The 17,687-nt window shown below is 38.8% G+C and overlaps 1 protein-coding gene across 4 annotated transcripts in view; it reads left to right on the top strand.

The window, feature by feature from the left end:
• Lrp2 (LDL receptor related protein 2) overlaps nt 1-17,687 on the top strand; it is a 193,938-nt gene that overhangs the window by 17,412 nt on the left and 158,839 nt on the right. The window lies entirely within an intron of this gene.

Here is a 17,687-nt window from a genome sequence, read left to right as displayed (position 1 = left end):
ATGTTAATTAACATTCATAAATACTCAGTGGCATAAATTCTTAGTGTTTTGTTGCAGGGCTGGGGGTAGAACTAGCTTTGTGTATGCTAGACATTTGGTCCTTCACCTGAGCCACTGAGCTACATCCCCAGTTCTCCATGGCATTTTAACAAATCTTCCTGTTTGAAAAATTTCTGCATCTTCTTTTTCATTTTTTTGGTACTAGGGATTGAACCCAGGGGCCCTTAACCACTGAGCCACATCCCCACCCCTTTTTATATATTTCTAAAATTTAGAGACGGAGTCTTGCTAAGTTGCTTAGGGCCTCACTAAGCTGCTAAGGCTGCCTTTGAACTTGCCTCAGTCTCCTAAGTTGCTGGGATTACAGGTGTACACCACTGCGCCTGGAAAGTTCTAGCTTCTTGACCACTGTGGTGTAGTGAGTGACATTTTCTCTGGTTTAGTTGATGGATTTTTACTTGGATCAGTTCCCTGAGGGAGCATCTGGAAATGCACTGGGGCATTTTTTAGTTGTCACAATGCCTGAGTATCATTACTAGCATTTAGAGGACAGAAGATGAAGATTGAAACCAGCTTTCATACACAGGACAGTCCTACACTTCAAAGAATTTTCCAGGCACAGAGTCAGGATTGTCCGTCTTGGTAGATAGGGAGTGAAGAGAGACACAGGAGGGTCATATTGGTACTGAGAGCTGTCATTTACTGAAACTTGGTATACAGTCACCATAACTAGAACATTATGGACCTTATGATGGCCTAGGGAGGTAGGTACCAGTAGGTACCATCCCCTTTTTGTTGATGAGCAAGCCGAGGCAGAGTGGGAGAGTTTACTCTGGGTCTTGCATACTTACCACTGGTGCTCTATTATTTCCACAGGCTCTACTGTCTTGATTCCGTAACTTTTAATATCATGTAACTTTTATGTAACATGTACTCGATTTAACAAAATGATTAGTTATAAGAGGAAAAGAACTGCATTTTCTTTAGGCGTTTCTAGTGTATTATATATCAGAATACACCTCTTGGGAACATTTCTGCTGGTTCAGTAGAATGCTGCTGAATTACCACCTCCAAGTGTTTTTTTTTTTTTTTTAAATATAAAAAAATTTTGATAACATTTTTTGAAAAGTATGGTGGCTTTGTGGATTGGGAGAAACTTATTTGAAAAAAACAGTTGGTGCTCCATAAATGCCTAAAAGGAAAGGAATTGTTTCCATGTTGGTACTGAGTAGCTTTAGAGGATATCGTGAATCTTGGAAATATGGTTTTTAAAAAAATTTTAATGTAAAAGAAAATCTGTCTCAAGTACAACCTTTGGACCTTGAAGACAGGTGTCAGTGACATCAGAAGAAGAATGTGGCTCTGTCCTGAACATGTCTTGCACTTTCCTGCCTCTGTGCTCATTCCAGTTCATTTCCTCTGGGAGGAATCCCCTCCCCTCAGACCCACATATTTGTAGTTTAAGTGGTCCTTCCTCTACAGGGCCTTTCTGGATCTCCACTGGATGTTACCTGCATCTCTCTTACAGCACTTATCATCATACCAAGAATTATAATTATTTATGTATATGTAATCTAGGAGCATAGATGCGAGGTGTCATCTGTGCTTCCTCTGGGCTCCTGTGCATGGCACAGTGCCAGCATAAACAAGAACTCAAGACATCTTTGCTTCATGGAAATTTAAAAGACCAACATGAGTTGTAGTGAAGCAAGTTCAAACGCAGGGGAGGACGGCATTCTCTACTCTGGATTCCTGTTGCAAAAGGGATTTTGTTTGGCTTGAGCGAGATAAATAATCATTTTTCTATTACATAAGCAGCAATAGAAGGCTGGTTTGGTACTCCCATGGTATCATCAGGGACGTAGCACCTATTTTCCTGATCACCATCCTCAGTTTGTGGCTTCCTCGTTGTCCAAAATGGCTGCTCTTGCCAATGCCATCCTTTCTCTATACCAGGTAGCGGGAATAGAGGAGGAAAAAGAAGGAAGACTTTCCAGAGGTCCTGCACAACACCAATGCTTGCATTTGATCTCACTGGTTGACACTTAGTCCCAGGACCACACTTAAAATCTGGGAGTGGAGCTTCCTCCTAGCTGAGTGCATTGTTCACCTGAATAATACTGGGGTTCCATTATTAAAAAGGAAGGAGGAAATGAATGTTGTGATATACTAGTACTGGTGCTGGCCACAGATGGTCAGGTGGACACTGGGCATCTTTAATCCAGCTTTTAATACCACATTTTGGGAAAGGCATGGAAAATTTGAAGAGTTTGGAGGAGAGAAACATAAGAGGATGAAGGGAGAATTGGAAACAGTGTTATGGGAGGAATCATGTGAAAACTGGGGACATTTCTTTAGAAGAAGAGAAGAATGAGAACAAGGGCTAGCTCTCTTGATGTATTTGAGGGACTATTATATGGAAGAATGATAAAACTTATTCTGAATGACTCCAAGTCATAGGAAGGAAATTATAGGCATGTAGAATCTATCTACCCACCGAAATGCTGGATTTGACTTTACGATCTTTCTTGACCTTTGACCTTTACAGTACAGATATATATATGTCATACGATTGCATCCCCCGAATCTGTGATTTTGAGGTGAGAAATATTTCTCATTCTCTGTTTTAAATTCATATAAAACTTTGGTTCAATGGTTGGTGTGGTGATAATACTATTAGCAGTCTGAATTTTGAAAAACTCAGTATTTTTCCTTTTGTGAGATGTAAGTTCTATATTTCCTCCATGCTTGATTTTTTAAAAAAAATGTCATCAGGTCAGAGACAATTTCCCTCTGGCTGTCGTGGTACATGTCTGTAATCCCAGTGACTCAGGAAGCTGCAGCAGGAGGATTGAAAGCTTAGGGGGCCAGCCTGGGCAATTTGGCAAGACCCTGTCTTAAAACTAAAAGAAAAGGGCTGGCATATAGCTTAGTGGTAGAGCACTCACCTAGCATGTTGGAGACCCTGGGTTCAATCCTAAACACCACAAAACAAATCACAAGAAAAACAAACAACACCCCCAACCCACACACAAATAACCAACACCAACAAAATTCAGAGCTATTATCAACAATAGAAATAATCTAGCAAAGATTTACTTTATTCCACTGAGTAGATGATATATTTTTGATATATGTAATAGATATGGGCTTGAAAACTTCCCTGGTTTTGTGAATTAAGTTCCATTTTTCTAATTTGGTTTTATTTTGGACACAACTATATTATTTTGTATGAACCTGAGATACAAGAAATATTTAGTTAAGGAGAATACGATTAAAGTAAAAATGATAATTTAGTAATAACTTAATACTCAAATTTCTGTGTTAAATCAGTTTTTATGAGAGAATAAACTATCATAAATAGATTGATTTTAAAAGATTCTCCAACTTTGTTGCAGATTATAGATATGAAAGTGCTATAGTGTATAAGCAAATATATATGAAACTGGAAAAAAAACCCTTATAGAGTCAAAGGGAGACAATATGTAGAGTCTAAAGGATCAGGAAACACTTGCCTAATTAAGATTAGTAAGGAGAGCCAGTATTTGCTGAACACTACTTTAAGCTCCAGGCCATTCTTCTCTCTCTATCCTCCTGTGAATGTTATCTTATTATCACCATTTTCAGATGAGGAAACCGAGGCACCGTCATTGACATGACTTCCAGAGTCCAGAGGTGGGGTTGGGGCTTGAGCCCAGGGTACATGATGACAGGGGCTTGGAGAGTTACTTGGCTTCTGAGTGGTTGTCGCTTTCCCCTTTCCTTGCCCCACTGTAACTTCACAGCACTCTGTCAGTAGTGTGTAGCCATCTAGTAATGTACACTTTGCCTCTTGGCTTTATGTGGATGAGTGGGTGGCTTTTAGATATGCTGGGCAGAGTGGAAGAAGGCAAATATAGACTCCTATACTTGAAGTTATAATGATTCCATATGCAGCAGTAGTTGAACCAATAAGGGGTCCAGTTCATGGAAGCATCTTGACTTAATCCAGCGATGGCAGACAAACTCATGGCTGAGCGATGATGCTCTACAGCACAGCTTTATGAATGTGTATCAAGTCCTTTCCTTGATCTGGTAGACTTCTGGGCACTGTCAGGCTTGAGTGTGTCCACGTGCTGGTGGTACACGTACACGTACATATGTAGTCCATTGGGTGCAACTGGGAATCTTGTTTCTAGTGGAAGGAACTCCTTGAGTTACAAATAGTACAGGAAAGGCTTTCAGTTTACAAAGGAACCCAAACGGTAGTGTTTTAATGCATCATATTCTTTTGTTGGTAGATTCTCTTGAGTTCCTGGGAGTTGTTGGTTTTGCAATATTTTCCTAGGGCCTATTTCTTCAGCCTGGATTAATCTAAAACATATTACACTGATCCAGAAATGTCACCATATTGTCCCAGGAAGCTCTTTGATTTTATTTTAACTGGCCTGTGCTTTTAAAATGGAAAAATGCTGTCTTAATGATGACTAGGTTTCTGTAATCAGCAGAGATGGCCTTGTACACCTACCACAGCCTATATGGTACGATGTTAGGAACCCTGATAAGATACACTGTGCCCCTGAAATCTGCTCAATCAAGCAGAAATGGAAGAAGGAAAATACAGAGAGAAGGCATTTGGGTGTTAGATGCCTAAAGTGCCACAATCACAAAATTCATCCCCTTGAGGGTTTCCTATTTTCTTTAGAAAATGCAAATACCCAGAGAAGGCTTTAAAAATCACTAAGCCTTTCCGTGGATAAGTTCACTTGGGAACAGATTTTTGGGGTCAGGGTGGAGAGCCATGGCAACTCTGGCCACATTAAGGGAGTGAGAAGGAAGGGATTTTTCTAGAGGGGTGGGGGAAATGAAGCTGAGGTGGGATCCTTTGACCAGATAAGGCTCTAATCGCCTCATTCCTGGACTATCAGAAGAGCCTTTTAAGTTTAAGTTGCTTTTCCTCTTTGTAACTTTATCCAGCGCTCTAGGGAAGTGTCACAGTAAAGAGTGAGCATGGCCTTCTGGGTACCTGCTTACCCCAGCTCCTTGGTTCCTAGGGGGAGATGGGCTGGTTGACCTGGCTTGCCAACCTGGGCAGCCAACTGGGCAAGGCAGCCATTTCCTGACCACTGTTCTTCTACCTCCCAAAGAGCCACTAGTTAGTGGTTTACCAGCGCCTCCACATGTTAGCTGTGTCAGGTGGGTTGGAGGCTCACTCTGTGCAGTGAATACTTAGGAGGATGATAAGGGCTCTCTGTTAAGGGGTGGGGTCGGGGTAAAAACATATTTCATTCCTCCTTTGGAGGTGTTGGATGTCTAGGTTCATTTTTGTTTTTATTTAGTTTTTGATACCGGGGATCGAACCCAGGGGCACTTAACCACTGAGCCATTTTTTGTATTTTATTTAGAGACGAGGTTTCCCTGAGTTGTTTAGGGCCTGATTAAATTGCTGAGGATGGCTTTGAACTTATTATCCTCCTGCCTCAGCCTCCTGGGCTGCTGGGATTACAGGTGTGGACCACCATGCCCAGCCTAGGTTTATTCTTATTCAACCACAAATAAGATAATGATTTAGGATGATAAAAATCTTCCTTTGAATGTTTTATAAGGACCTTTATATATATTATTTTAGTTGAAAAATATTTTTCCTAGATAGAGATTAAGATCCTGATTTCTCCCTACCCCTGCTAGGTATGAACTTGAATCCAGGCTATATCCCCAGTCCTTTTTATTTTTTATTTTGAGACAGGGTCTCACTAAGTTGGTGAGGGTGGCCTCAAACTTACAATCCTCCTGCCTCAGCCTCTTGAGCCACTGGGATTACAGGCACGCCACACTGAGCCCTACTTCCTGAATTAATCTTTGTTCTTAATTCTGTGCCTTATGCTGAGGTAAAAACTGAGGTCAACAGAAATCCTTTTATGACTATAGAAAGATAGCCATGTTCAAGTTTAATGTACAGTTTAATTGTTGAAGGTCTATTCTTGGGAAACCTTTATATTTATCAATATTGGGAGTTGTCAAAATTATATACTGACAATATTTCACATAAAACTCCTGAGAATCCCCAGATGTAAAATAGACAAAAATCATAAAAATGTGCATTTTGAGAAAATAGAAAGATATGTAAATAAGAAAATAGGAAATTGGTGATAGGATTGGTTTTGGATTTAGGTAGACATGTATGTCCTGGAAGAAATGATTTTCAATCTTGTACTTGACCCAAGACTGGGCCAATGATTCTTTGTCTATGGGAGCAGGTAAGGCAACCATCAACTTCCTCACTCTTGCCTCTGAGCTTCCTGCCAAGCTAAGTGGCTCAGGTTTTCAAAGTTTTATCTTGATTAGACAACAGGGAAACAACTCTTTGGACTGTTAGAGTTGGATGAGGGATAGGAGAAAGAGCCTGGGAGGGAGGCTGTGCTTAGACATTGTGCTGGTCATTGATGGGAGCTTCTTTAATATTCATTAAAACATGCTTTTCTTTAATACTCATTGTAACAAGCTTTTGCAGGTCAGAAACTTTTGGGGGGTTAGGGGACTGGGGTTTAACACAGAGACACTTGGTGACTGAGCTACATCATCAGTTAGCCCTTTTTATTTTATTATTATTATTATTTTTGAGATAGGGTCTTGCTTAAATTGCGTAGGGCCTCAGTAAGTTACCCAAGGTGACCTTGATCCTCCTTCCTCAGCCTCCTGACTTGTCTGGATTACAGTTGTGGCCCACCATGCTGGGCTGGCAGGTCAGAAAATTTTTAGGTGAGAAAACTGCATATCATTTTAAACCCAAGTTCATCAAGCTACATCATTTAAGCAACAAATATTTATTGAATTGATGGATAAGACAAATAGTTCCTGCCCTCAGGGAACTTATAGTTTGGAATGGTGTGGGAACAGAGTCAGTGCTTTTGAGAGTCAGGATTGAAATTTGTGGGTTTCTAAAAAACCACAGGCCCAATGTTCTCTCTGATAAGTGGATGCTGATCCATAATGGGGGCAGGGCATTGGAAAAATGGAGAAACTGTGATTGGGCAAAGGGGAGGGAGGCGAGGAGAGGGGACATGGGGGTAGGAAAGATGGTGGAAGAGATGAACATCATTAGTCTAGGTACATGTATGACTGTACTTATGGTGCGACACTACAACGTATACAACCAGAGAAATGAAAAGTTGTGTTGCAATTGTGTACAATGAATCGAAATGCATTCTGCTGTCATGTATAACTAATTAGAACAAATAAAAATAAATAAAAAAAAGAGAAATTCATGGGTCTTTGACTCTTAGGCTAGAATTTTTTTTTTTTTTTTTTTTTTGTGATACTAGGAATTGTACCTCACAAGTGCTCTACCACTGTGCTACATCCCCAGATATTTTTATTTTTTATCTTGAGACACAATTTTGCTGAGTTGCTAAGGCTGGCTTCTAACTTGTGATCCTTCTGCCTCAGCCTCTTGAGTTACATGTATGTGCCACCATACCTGGCCTGGCTAATATTTATTTTTTCTCCCATTGCTATCTTTTTATTTTAGTCCTTATTGAAAAAAAAAACTGAAGTTCTTAGACTTTAATTTAAATTTTATTTAATTATTATAATTCTTAAGGCCCCATATTTTGAATATTAGATCATTCACTCATTGATTAATTCAATGCTGCAACTATAGCTATCCAGTATCCAGAATTGAGATGACCATTAAAAATTCTATTTTTGACAATAATATAATAATGTAATACAATAATATAATAATAATATATGGTTAAAAATTTATGAGTGACAATAGATTTGTACTTTCATTACCCAGGATACTTAAAACACAGAATAGGCAAAGTACTAGGAAATGCACTCTATCTTTAAAAATCTTTTTGTCTGTTAGTCATTGCAGACAGACTTGAAATTTTATTTAAGCAACTGGTGATATTGACACATCATGGCTTCACCATATATGGGCAGAAATCTGAACCCCAGTTCATCACACATGGCTATCAGTTGGTGACAATGTAATGTTGTTGATTCTGTGTCAACAAGCCATTGAGCTGTTATGAGTCATCACAATCACATTATAACATAATGCGATGACATTTATAGAGCCTGGAAGTGATTTGGAGACCTATAAATGCTGTTTGAGCCCAGGCAAAACAGTCTACGGCCAACAGACTCCTGGTGCAACAGATAAGCTGCTGCTGAGGCAAGTTCCGAAGTTCTTTTTGCTCTGTTATAATCAACTTAGTAGAGAAGACAAAGGAAGTTTAGTATCATTCTACCACAAGAGTCTTTGCAAATGACATAACTGCTGTTTATGGATTCACAAATTTAAACAATCATCTTTACCTTTGTTTATGAAATTAAAATCATTATTAGGACTGGGGGTGTGCATTAGTGATAGAGCACTTGCATAGCATGTGCAAGGCCCTGGGTTCAATTCCCAGTACCACCAAAAAGAAAGAAAAATTATGATTATGCTTGTTAGAAATTGCTTATAATAAAAATTAAAAATTTTGATTTATGCATGTTATTGTAGCTTTTTAATTTTGGATACAGAATACTCTGTATGCTCCAGAATAGTGTTTTATCATGAGGGTTTTTCTTTTTTGGTACCAGGGATTAAACTCAGGGGCACTCAACTGCTGAGCCACATCCCTAACTCTATTTTGTATTTTATTTAGAGACAAGGTCTCACTGAGTTGCTTAGCACCTCACTTTGGCTGAGGCTGGCTTTGAACTCATGATCTTCCTGCCTCAGCCTCCTGTGCTGCTGGGATTATAGGCATGTGCTACAAAGTGTCAGCTTGATTTCTAAGAGTCTTTCTTTCTGCTCCTGAAGGACAGCTTTGAAGATGGTTGTTGAACAATTGATTAAATGGAAAGAAACAGTAACAGTATGATCCATTATTAAAAATCTACAAATTATCTAGATCTCTTATAGTTTTCTGGAAGTCATTTTGGCTTCACCTATATATTCTATTGCATCAAATAGTCACAATTTACTGAGGGTCAGGTGAATCCTAGGAGTACTGTGCTAGGCACTGGGAATACAGAAACATTAATTTTTGCCTTTAGATTATACTTACCAATAATGCTCTGTTTATGGTAGATTCATAATAAACTCCTGTCACTTGTCAGCCTTTTTTTTGATTACTTAGCCTTTTAAAAAAAACTTTTATTTTATTTGTTCCTTTATTTTTATGTGGTGCTGAGGATCAAACCCAGTGCCTCACATGAGCAAGGCAAGCGCTTTACCACTAAGCTATAACCCCAGCCCCACTTAGTCTTATTGGTTCTTCGTTCTTTATTTTTCATCTGTCAGATCATGGTGGGAGAATTTCGAACATCTGTTTATAAAGTCCTTTCTGAGATGTAACTTTTTTTAGAAAAATTATCACAAAAATACTGTGCAAAATGTCAGCAAAACTAATTTGTTAAGAAAGGAAATAATATAATACATCTTTACGAAAAATGATTAGTTTACAAGATTATTAATTCTGGTACTTATTGACCAAGAAAATACTTATATATTTTTTTATTTTTTGGGGGTACCAAGGATTGAACTCAGGGGCACTCAACCACTGAGCAACATCCCCATCCCTATTTTGTATTTTATTTGCTGAGGCTAGCTTTGAACTCATGAACCTCCTGCCTCAGTCCCCCAAGCTGCTGGATTTACAGGTGTGTGCCACTGTGCCTGGCAAGAAAAGACTTTTTTTTTTTTTTTTAAAAAAAACAACAGTATTTTTATTTTGTTTACTTATTTTTATGTGGTGCTGAAGATTGAACCCAGTGCCTCATATATGTGAAGCAAGCACTCTGCCACTGAGCCATAACCCCAGCCCAAGAAGCATATCTTTTTGGCATTCTTGCTGTGCAATAGTTCTTGGCAATTGAAGAAAGTTCTTATTTTGTTGACATAAGTCATACATGCCCTTAGCTAAATTGTCAAGGTCCAGTCATGCATGTACCTGTACCTCACTATTCACCTAACAAATGAACTATTGGTGAAGTTCAATGTTTGTGTAAATAATAATGCAGTGAGCTCCACCATAATCATCAACATTCCCCGCCCCCTCCCTGCAGTACTGGGATTACAGGGCTATGCCACTGTGCCTGGTTAACATCAACATTCCAAATTAGAATTGCCATCAGAATGGTTGAAGCATTGATTGCATCCAAATAAATTATATATATATATATTTTTTTTCTACTTTCTGAAATATATATATTTAAAATGATCAGGAATTTAGTTCTGAGAATAGAATTTGTGACTTATAAACCCATTTAGTAATTACATACCAGTCTAGTCTGAATTTGGGCCATAGCTAAATAAGGATGAGTTGCCATTGTACCAAACAGAGGTTTAGGGCACATTAAATTTATTGTTTAATTAAATTAAATTTAGTGTTTGCACACTGATTACTAACCTTGACATCTCTCTTCTCCCTCCCACCTTTCTCCTTTTTGTGTGTGTGTGTGTGTGTGTCTTCTCTCTCTTTTCATGTTTTTAGAGCTTGTTGTTGTAACCATTGTGATGGTTAAGAACTAAATAGATGGAGTCAGAGAGAAGGAACATAGCAAGGTGTTTATTTGATCCAGTCAGGAAGATCTGTTCAGTGGTTATAAACAAGATAGCCTGTGACTCTAGAGAATGACATTTCCACCAATTGGCAGTCGGTTTCTTCTCTTACCCCTATTGTCACAACTTGCAGTATCAAACCATTGTTTACTTGATAGTGTGGTGATCTAACCTGATTGTTAAGATGACTGAAATAACTGACGTCTGCACTTACCACATCCATGTCAGGCTCAACACTTGGACCTGAATAAATCAGGAAAGCTCTGGTTTGATGCTGTCCATCCAGCTGTGTTTATCTTAAAACTTTTGAGCAGGGAGGCTCCCTGCCTGGAGATGAGTCATTTATTTCTCATGTACCCATTTTCTTTTTTAGTGTTTGATTCCATTCACTCATTTTCCAATATTAACATTGCTGTAATCAGGAGTATAGGAATCCTTTGTGTGATTGGGATTGAAAAGCAGCTTTTCAATGGGAGCTATCTATCTTTTTTTTTTTTTGGACTGGGAATTGAAATCAGAGATAACTTTACCATTGAGCTGAGACAGGTTCTTTCTAAGTTGCTTAAGGACTCTCTTAAGTTGCTGAGGCTGGTCTCGAACTTGTGATCCACCTGCCTTGGGCTCACTAGTCACTGGGATTACAGGTGTGTACCACCATGCCCTGTGCTATTTATAATTTTTGTGCAGTTGTGTTAAATTATTAAGTGTGGAAGGCATTTTACTTAAGTAGTTTGATTCATTGGATTCTTATTTACCTGTCTGGACAGACTAACTTTTAAGTTTTCTGCTATTTAGATAGTCTTCTTTTCAACATGCTGTAAGTGTAGCTTTTTTTGCCATTAAAGATGTAAATGGCCAGTTAGTTCCTAGAGGGGTCAGTGCTGGGGAGAGGAAGGTCTTGAGTTTAGTTTTCTTCTATGCAAAGGGAAGTCCCTCTAGAGACCATCAGTGATGATAGAGAAAGCCCTACACGAATTATTCAGGGTATATAACAGAACACACAATATAAACACAGATTCAGCTCTTTGGTTGGTACTAACTGGTAGCAAGTTTTCATTGCTGAAAGTTATTGGTAAAATCTTGGAGATTCTTTTGAATGTTTTGGTCATGTAAGTGATTATTCATTATCTTTTTATTTTTATTTTTTTTTTGAGAGTTGTTATGGTTTGGATGTGAGGTGTCCTCCAAAAGCTCATGTGTGGGACAATGCAAGAAAATTCAGAGGAGAAGATTGGGTTACAAGAGCCTTAACCCAATCAGTGAATTTAGAGAATTTTAGATGTTTGGATCATTTTTTTCCCCCCTGATCTGCATCCCCACCCCCCACCCCTTGAACTGGTAAGCCTGTGAACACAGAGTGGATGTTCCAGGGAGAAGCAAGCCTCCCTGGAATTAGATTCTTTATCACACTCCCAGGGGAGTTAATTTCAAGTTGCTGGTACCAGCAGCTGCGGCATGATATTGCCCAATCCCAGGTCCTTTTATTGATGAGTAGGAAGGAGTGGGATTGCTGCTTAAGAAATTTTATTATCTTTAGAAGGGAAGAATTTATTATAGAGGTTTTTTTAGATGATCTCTTTTATGTGGGTTAAGACATTTTGAGCTCTGAATGTCCAAGCTGCTTAGAGGTTCTGAGTTGGTCTCCACTGGCGTGGTACTGCCACCCTGAAGGGGTGTTTAGATGTGAATGAGAGTGTTTTTTGTTGTCACAGTGACTGGGGGTGGGAGGGCACTGCTGGCATTCCACAGGTGGGGGCCAGGAATGCTGTGGATCCTGCCTTGCTCAGGACAGTTCTGCAAGATGAGTTAACTGCCTCATCCCAAATGCCCCCAGCGACCTCTCAAGAACCCCTGAGAAGTGTGGCTTTGTTTATGATGCTCTGTAGTGCTGATGGTCAGCCTGACTGCAAGGGCCAGAGAGGCTTAATGAAAAATAAATGGGATGTGAGAGACAGGGAGGGGAGAACTAGTAGTTAGATGGAAATGGAGAAGAGTAGGCTGGTTATGGCAGGTGGTCACTTCCATTCCTCATCTCAGCATTGAGAGGCTACTTGAATAGCATGTCCCATTATTCTGCTGACTTTTGGTCACCGAAAGGCACTATATTTTAATTAGTCAGCTAAGATAGTAAGTTTTGAGTTGAGCCGACTGTCTTGACAGCTGACCGAATTCTGTGGGCTGGATGCTCAGACACATTCAACTTGGAGAGGACGAAGAGTGAAAGTCACCTGGATATTGGTGGTGATATCCTGTGGAACCTTTGGCAAGATGCAAGATACAAGTGGAGCCGCTTTGGTTTAGGTCCGGGGCAACTGGAAGGGCTACATAGTGAGACCCATCTCTGCCAGCAGCCTCTTGGGGAACTGCCCACCAGCTTGCTCACTAGCCCATGGTGGGTGAAATTCTGGGGAGCAGAGTGGAACTCTAAGCCCTTCTTATGGCCAGAGTCTGCCTGCTAGTTCTGGGTTATGTCCTCAGAGTGACCCAGTTTCTGGCATGAATGATCATCCCATTTGCTGTTGTCATTCTTTAGCTTGACAATCAAGGCACTGTTTTGATCCATCTTTTTATCCTTACTGTCCACACTCCCGGAGATCCTCCCTCTGCTTGAGCATGGAGGCCTGCTCATTACCCTTCACCTGTGCTGGGCTTTCCTTAAGTTGTTTCAACCCCATATAAACTTGGTTCCCATTTTTACCTGCCCAAATGCTGCTTATTCATAAACACTCAGGGTAGTCTGTTCTCAAAGACTTCTCTGATCACTTCCACTTGTGTGTTACCCAGGCTCCCACCAAGGTCAGTTGGTTTTTATTATCTCTGTTGTCCACTGCCTTATAGCATAGCTTTGAGTCAGATTGCCTGGGTGTGAATCCCCACTCCACCACTCACCAGCTGTGAGATTGGTCAAGCCTCAGTATCCTCATCTGTGAAGTGGGGCTACTGATACTCTCTCACAGGGTTGTTCTGAGGATGGGCAGGACAATCTACTTAAAATAAATTGCTGGCAAGTTCTGGGTGAACATAAGATGGCATTTGTTTTGTAGGAAGTGGGATGATGAGAAGCAGCAGCTCCAGAACACACAGTCCTGGGTCTAAATTGGACTTTGACATTTTCACCTTTGTGACCTTGGGGAAGTTGGTTAATGTCACTGAGGCTTAGTTTCCCTTCTATTAAGTAAGAATAAATCTTTTCATACAGTTTTAAGAGGAACCAGTGGGTGTATATAAAGCTTTGTATATTATGGGACACATGGCAGGTGCTCAATAAATACCAGCTATTGTTGTGTGGGTATGGAATTTATAATGTGTATTACTTTTGTCCCCAGTAAACTTGTAAACTCTATGGAGGGTTCTAAAACAATAATTTGGAAAAAAAAAGCAGTTGATCTAACAGTTTATCATCTGAACTAAAGAACTTCAGATCACCTATTTGGTGATCTAATTAGGAAACGAAGGCAGCCAGAATGTACCAAGGAAGACAGTAGGAGGTTGGCTTGCTCCGCATGCTCTTATTTCAGTTCCATTAATTGAATCCTTGACTGGGCAGGGTCTTCCATGTAATTTGTTGTCGTGGTTACAGTGTAAAGTTTTGGAAATTAGCAGGTGACCCTAAATCTTCAAAAGAGGATTGGCCTTATTTATATGAGTAATGTGTGTGGGAATTGTAGGTGTCACCCACCTTGTAAATATCAGAAGTATGTCCAAAGTAAAGAAAATTAAGTACAGAAAAAGTGAAGTGAAAATTATGGGTCAATTAAGAGCTTTTTATTTTTATTTTTAAAATTAAAAAAAAATTAGTGTAGATGGACATAATATTTTTATTTATTTATTTTTATGCGGCGCTGAGGATCGAATCCAGTGCCTCACGCATGCATGAGAGGCATGTGCTCTACCACTGAGCTACAACCCCAGCCCAAGTGCTCTCTTCTTAAATTTGTTTCTTTGAGTTCATTGCAGGTAGGACTATTATGATATGAATAGTTGTCCACGTTTTTAAAAAAGAACTTATGTACCCCTCCAGTGGACCAAGTATTTGGAAGGACTGGTTAAGAGGATCTAGCAGAAAAATAGGATTTGCCATAGAAATTACCCTACTCTGTTAACTCTGGACAATGTTCCATTGACTACCACTTGCTTTTCTCTTTTCAGAAGAGAATTCATGGAAGGGAAAATAAACTGTATAGGAAGGGTAAAAAATGAAACTTACTAATATGATTCAGTGTTTCTTTATTATAAACTTTTTGCATATTCCTTTCATTTCAGATTATTCCAGATTCCATTTTTTTCCCTATGGATTTAAGATCATAAATTCACTTTTAAGTCTCACTGTTTGCTCAGATGGTTTTATATGTCTTTGATGTATAAGTGTCTCAATAGATTGAATTTTACAAAGAGGAATCTTCACTGCTGATGAACACACATTCACAATCCCACGTGTGCCCAGCTCTGGGCCAGACACTGTGGATGATACAAGAAGAGGTCTTCTCGATCCAGGACTGTTCCCTGCCCTTAAAAACAAACAAGTGACTCCTTCCCTCCTCTGGGCACTATCTGTGACTCTAATATCTTATCTTAACACATTCTTAGTCTAACACTTGGACCAGGAAGCTTGGGACATGGCTATTTATAAAGAAAGGATTACTCTTGTTTTTTTTGGGGGGGTATTTTAATATCTTTGGGCTCTATAAGCTTGGGAAACAAATCTGTCCTTATTTCTGATATCAGTTTTCCTGAAGTGACAAAGGTCTTATTTCTCTTTGTTGCTTTTGATTGTTGCAAATTTTCTGAAGCCCAAGGATATTTTAGTGCAATGTTAGCTGCAATTTAGATGACTCTTTCTCCTCCAACCAAAGAATGTAAGCATTGTGAATTCTACATCAGTACAATAAATGAACTCAAAGTTTGGGGAAGGAAAAAAAATTGGATTTTTATGTTTGATTTTGAGTTTAGTTTTTTTTTTTTTTTTTGTGAAAGGGTTAGGGTGTGCATAGGTTCTAGAACCTAGGACTGTCAGGTTCAAATCCTTATTTTGCATGTATTTGCTTTGCAGCTGGGAAAGTTACTGACTGCTCTGTGAAATGTTCATAATAATGGCATCTATCTCAGAGGGCTGTTATAAGCCCCTTGTAGGGCTTGTGAATAAGGGCTACTTATTTAAAACAATATACTAAGGAAATAAAGTATGTGCAAACCCACTGAAACCAGGGTCACTTGAAATTGTTATCAAGTCTAATCCAGGCCTTTTTATTAGCAGTTTATTTTTAAACAACGTATATTCCCTTTATAATAAAATGAATGACAGGCTTCTGACACCAGTGAAACATTTTGGATGGTTGCTGAGAGGCCACCCAGCAGTGATAAAGTATCTGTTTGTTTTTTCTGGAGAGAGATTTTCAAACAATAGTCATTTGGGAGTTCTAACAGGCATGGAAGTTACCATTGAAAAGGTGAATTTGACAAATGAATTATCATGGATCTGTTGATACATTGAGTAAATTGGATGTGATCTATTACTTTAGATAATGGAGTGATTGTGAGCTCAGCTGTGAAAATCACTGCCTATAAAGACTTACCTGATTGCAATATTTCCCATCAGTTTCAATTTTTATATGTATGATTTTAGAAAATTGGCCTTTTAGTGTTCTGAAAAACCAAACCAAACCAAAACAAAAAAACTTTTGGGTCCCTATTTTGTATTCTTCTCATGATGTATTTAACCTGGTATTTGAGCTAAAAACAAGCAACAAAAAAACTTTCCAATTTGACTTGTGATAAAAAGAAATAGTATTAATATGTATTTTCAAAACAGGCAATATATCATTCTGGGAATTTTCTTTTATATACTCAATTTCTGAGATAGTACTTTTCTTTTTCCCACAGCAATATGAAACTCTGTATGTGGACTATCCTTTACAGTTATAATTTTTCAATCAGAACTGATTAGATACTAAGAGAGACAAATGTACTGAACTTACAAATATATTATGTTGGATTACTAACAATAGACCTAATTGGTAAAAGTGACTTAATATATGTTGTGTTAATAGCTAAGCCTCTAAAGCCTCTAATCTCCCATGGAAATATTGCTTTGTAGAACAAAATCCAATGAGAAGTTCTGGGATTCCAGAGTGAATTTGTACATTCCTTAGGGGCATTTTTGCAAGGGAGGTTGTTGTGTTTTAAAGGTAGTTGATAAGAGACCTGCACCACCAACCCCAGACCTGCACCACCAACCACCATCATGCATTAGTCTATAGAAGGTATTTGGGTGTACGTGCTTCTGTACCACTCGGTACCACCATTTAGCCAAGGGAAGTTTCTGACCATTTGCAGCATACATTATAAATCAGGATGTCACTACCAGACAATCAGATTTGAACATTCCATGAACAAAGTAGCCCATATTCCCTAGGAATAGATCACTTAACTATGTTTATGTCCTGTTGTTGATATGCCTGCATTTACCCAAGTCAGGATAACACATTGTTTATTTATTCTGGGAATATGTAATTGATGTGTATATTTACCTAATTTGGGGTTAATTAGCCAAAAATTGAAATGGGTAATTTAGCATGATTGCTTCAGTACAGGGGGAAAATAAAATCATTCTTCCAACTCTGAAAATTACTCCCTATCCCTTGGGTTTGTGAAAGAATAATTTTGAGTCTTCTCCAAGTTGGGCTGGTTGTTGGCTGTTTTCTTTAAAAAAAAATTTGTACTTGGCACATAATGCTTGGGAAGTTCACTGGCCAGATATTTGGGGAAGCTTGGAGGATTTCCAATTGCCAAATTAGTTCCCTGGAGAGACCCAGGGAAATTGCAGGATATATTTGCTGAATGAAATTAATTTGTTTAAGTCATGTTCTCTTTCTAATGTCAGTAGGGGATACTATTGCCACTTGGGGACGAGATAACCTTTGGTGCCAAGCTTGTACACTTATAGTTGGTTGCAGAATTTTTTTTTGCCTTTAAACAAAGTATTCATTTGAAGAAATGAGCTTACAGACTTGACAATTTACAAATTCATTTAAAAAAGCCAGAATATTAATCTGAATTTAAGGATGAAGTGCTGATTTGAAAAATGTAAGGTGAGAGACTCAAAAAAGCACAGTCAAGCAGATCAAAAGTTAAACATGATGTTATCAAC

The sequence above is a fragment of the Ictidomys tridecemlineatus genome, chromosome 7 (genome assembly GCF_052094955.1).
Source record: "Ictidomys tridecemlineatus isolate mIctTri1 chromosome 7, mIctTri1.hap1, whole genome shotgun sequence".
Taxonomy (NCBI): Eukaryota; Metazoa; Chordata; class Mammalia; order Rodentia; family Sciuridae; genus Ictidomys; species Ictidomys tridecemlineatus.
Note: the sequence above shows the minus strand (reverse complement) of the source record. Positions and strands in the feature narration are given on the sequence as shown.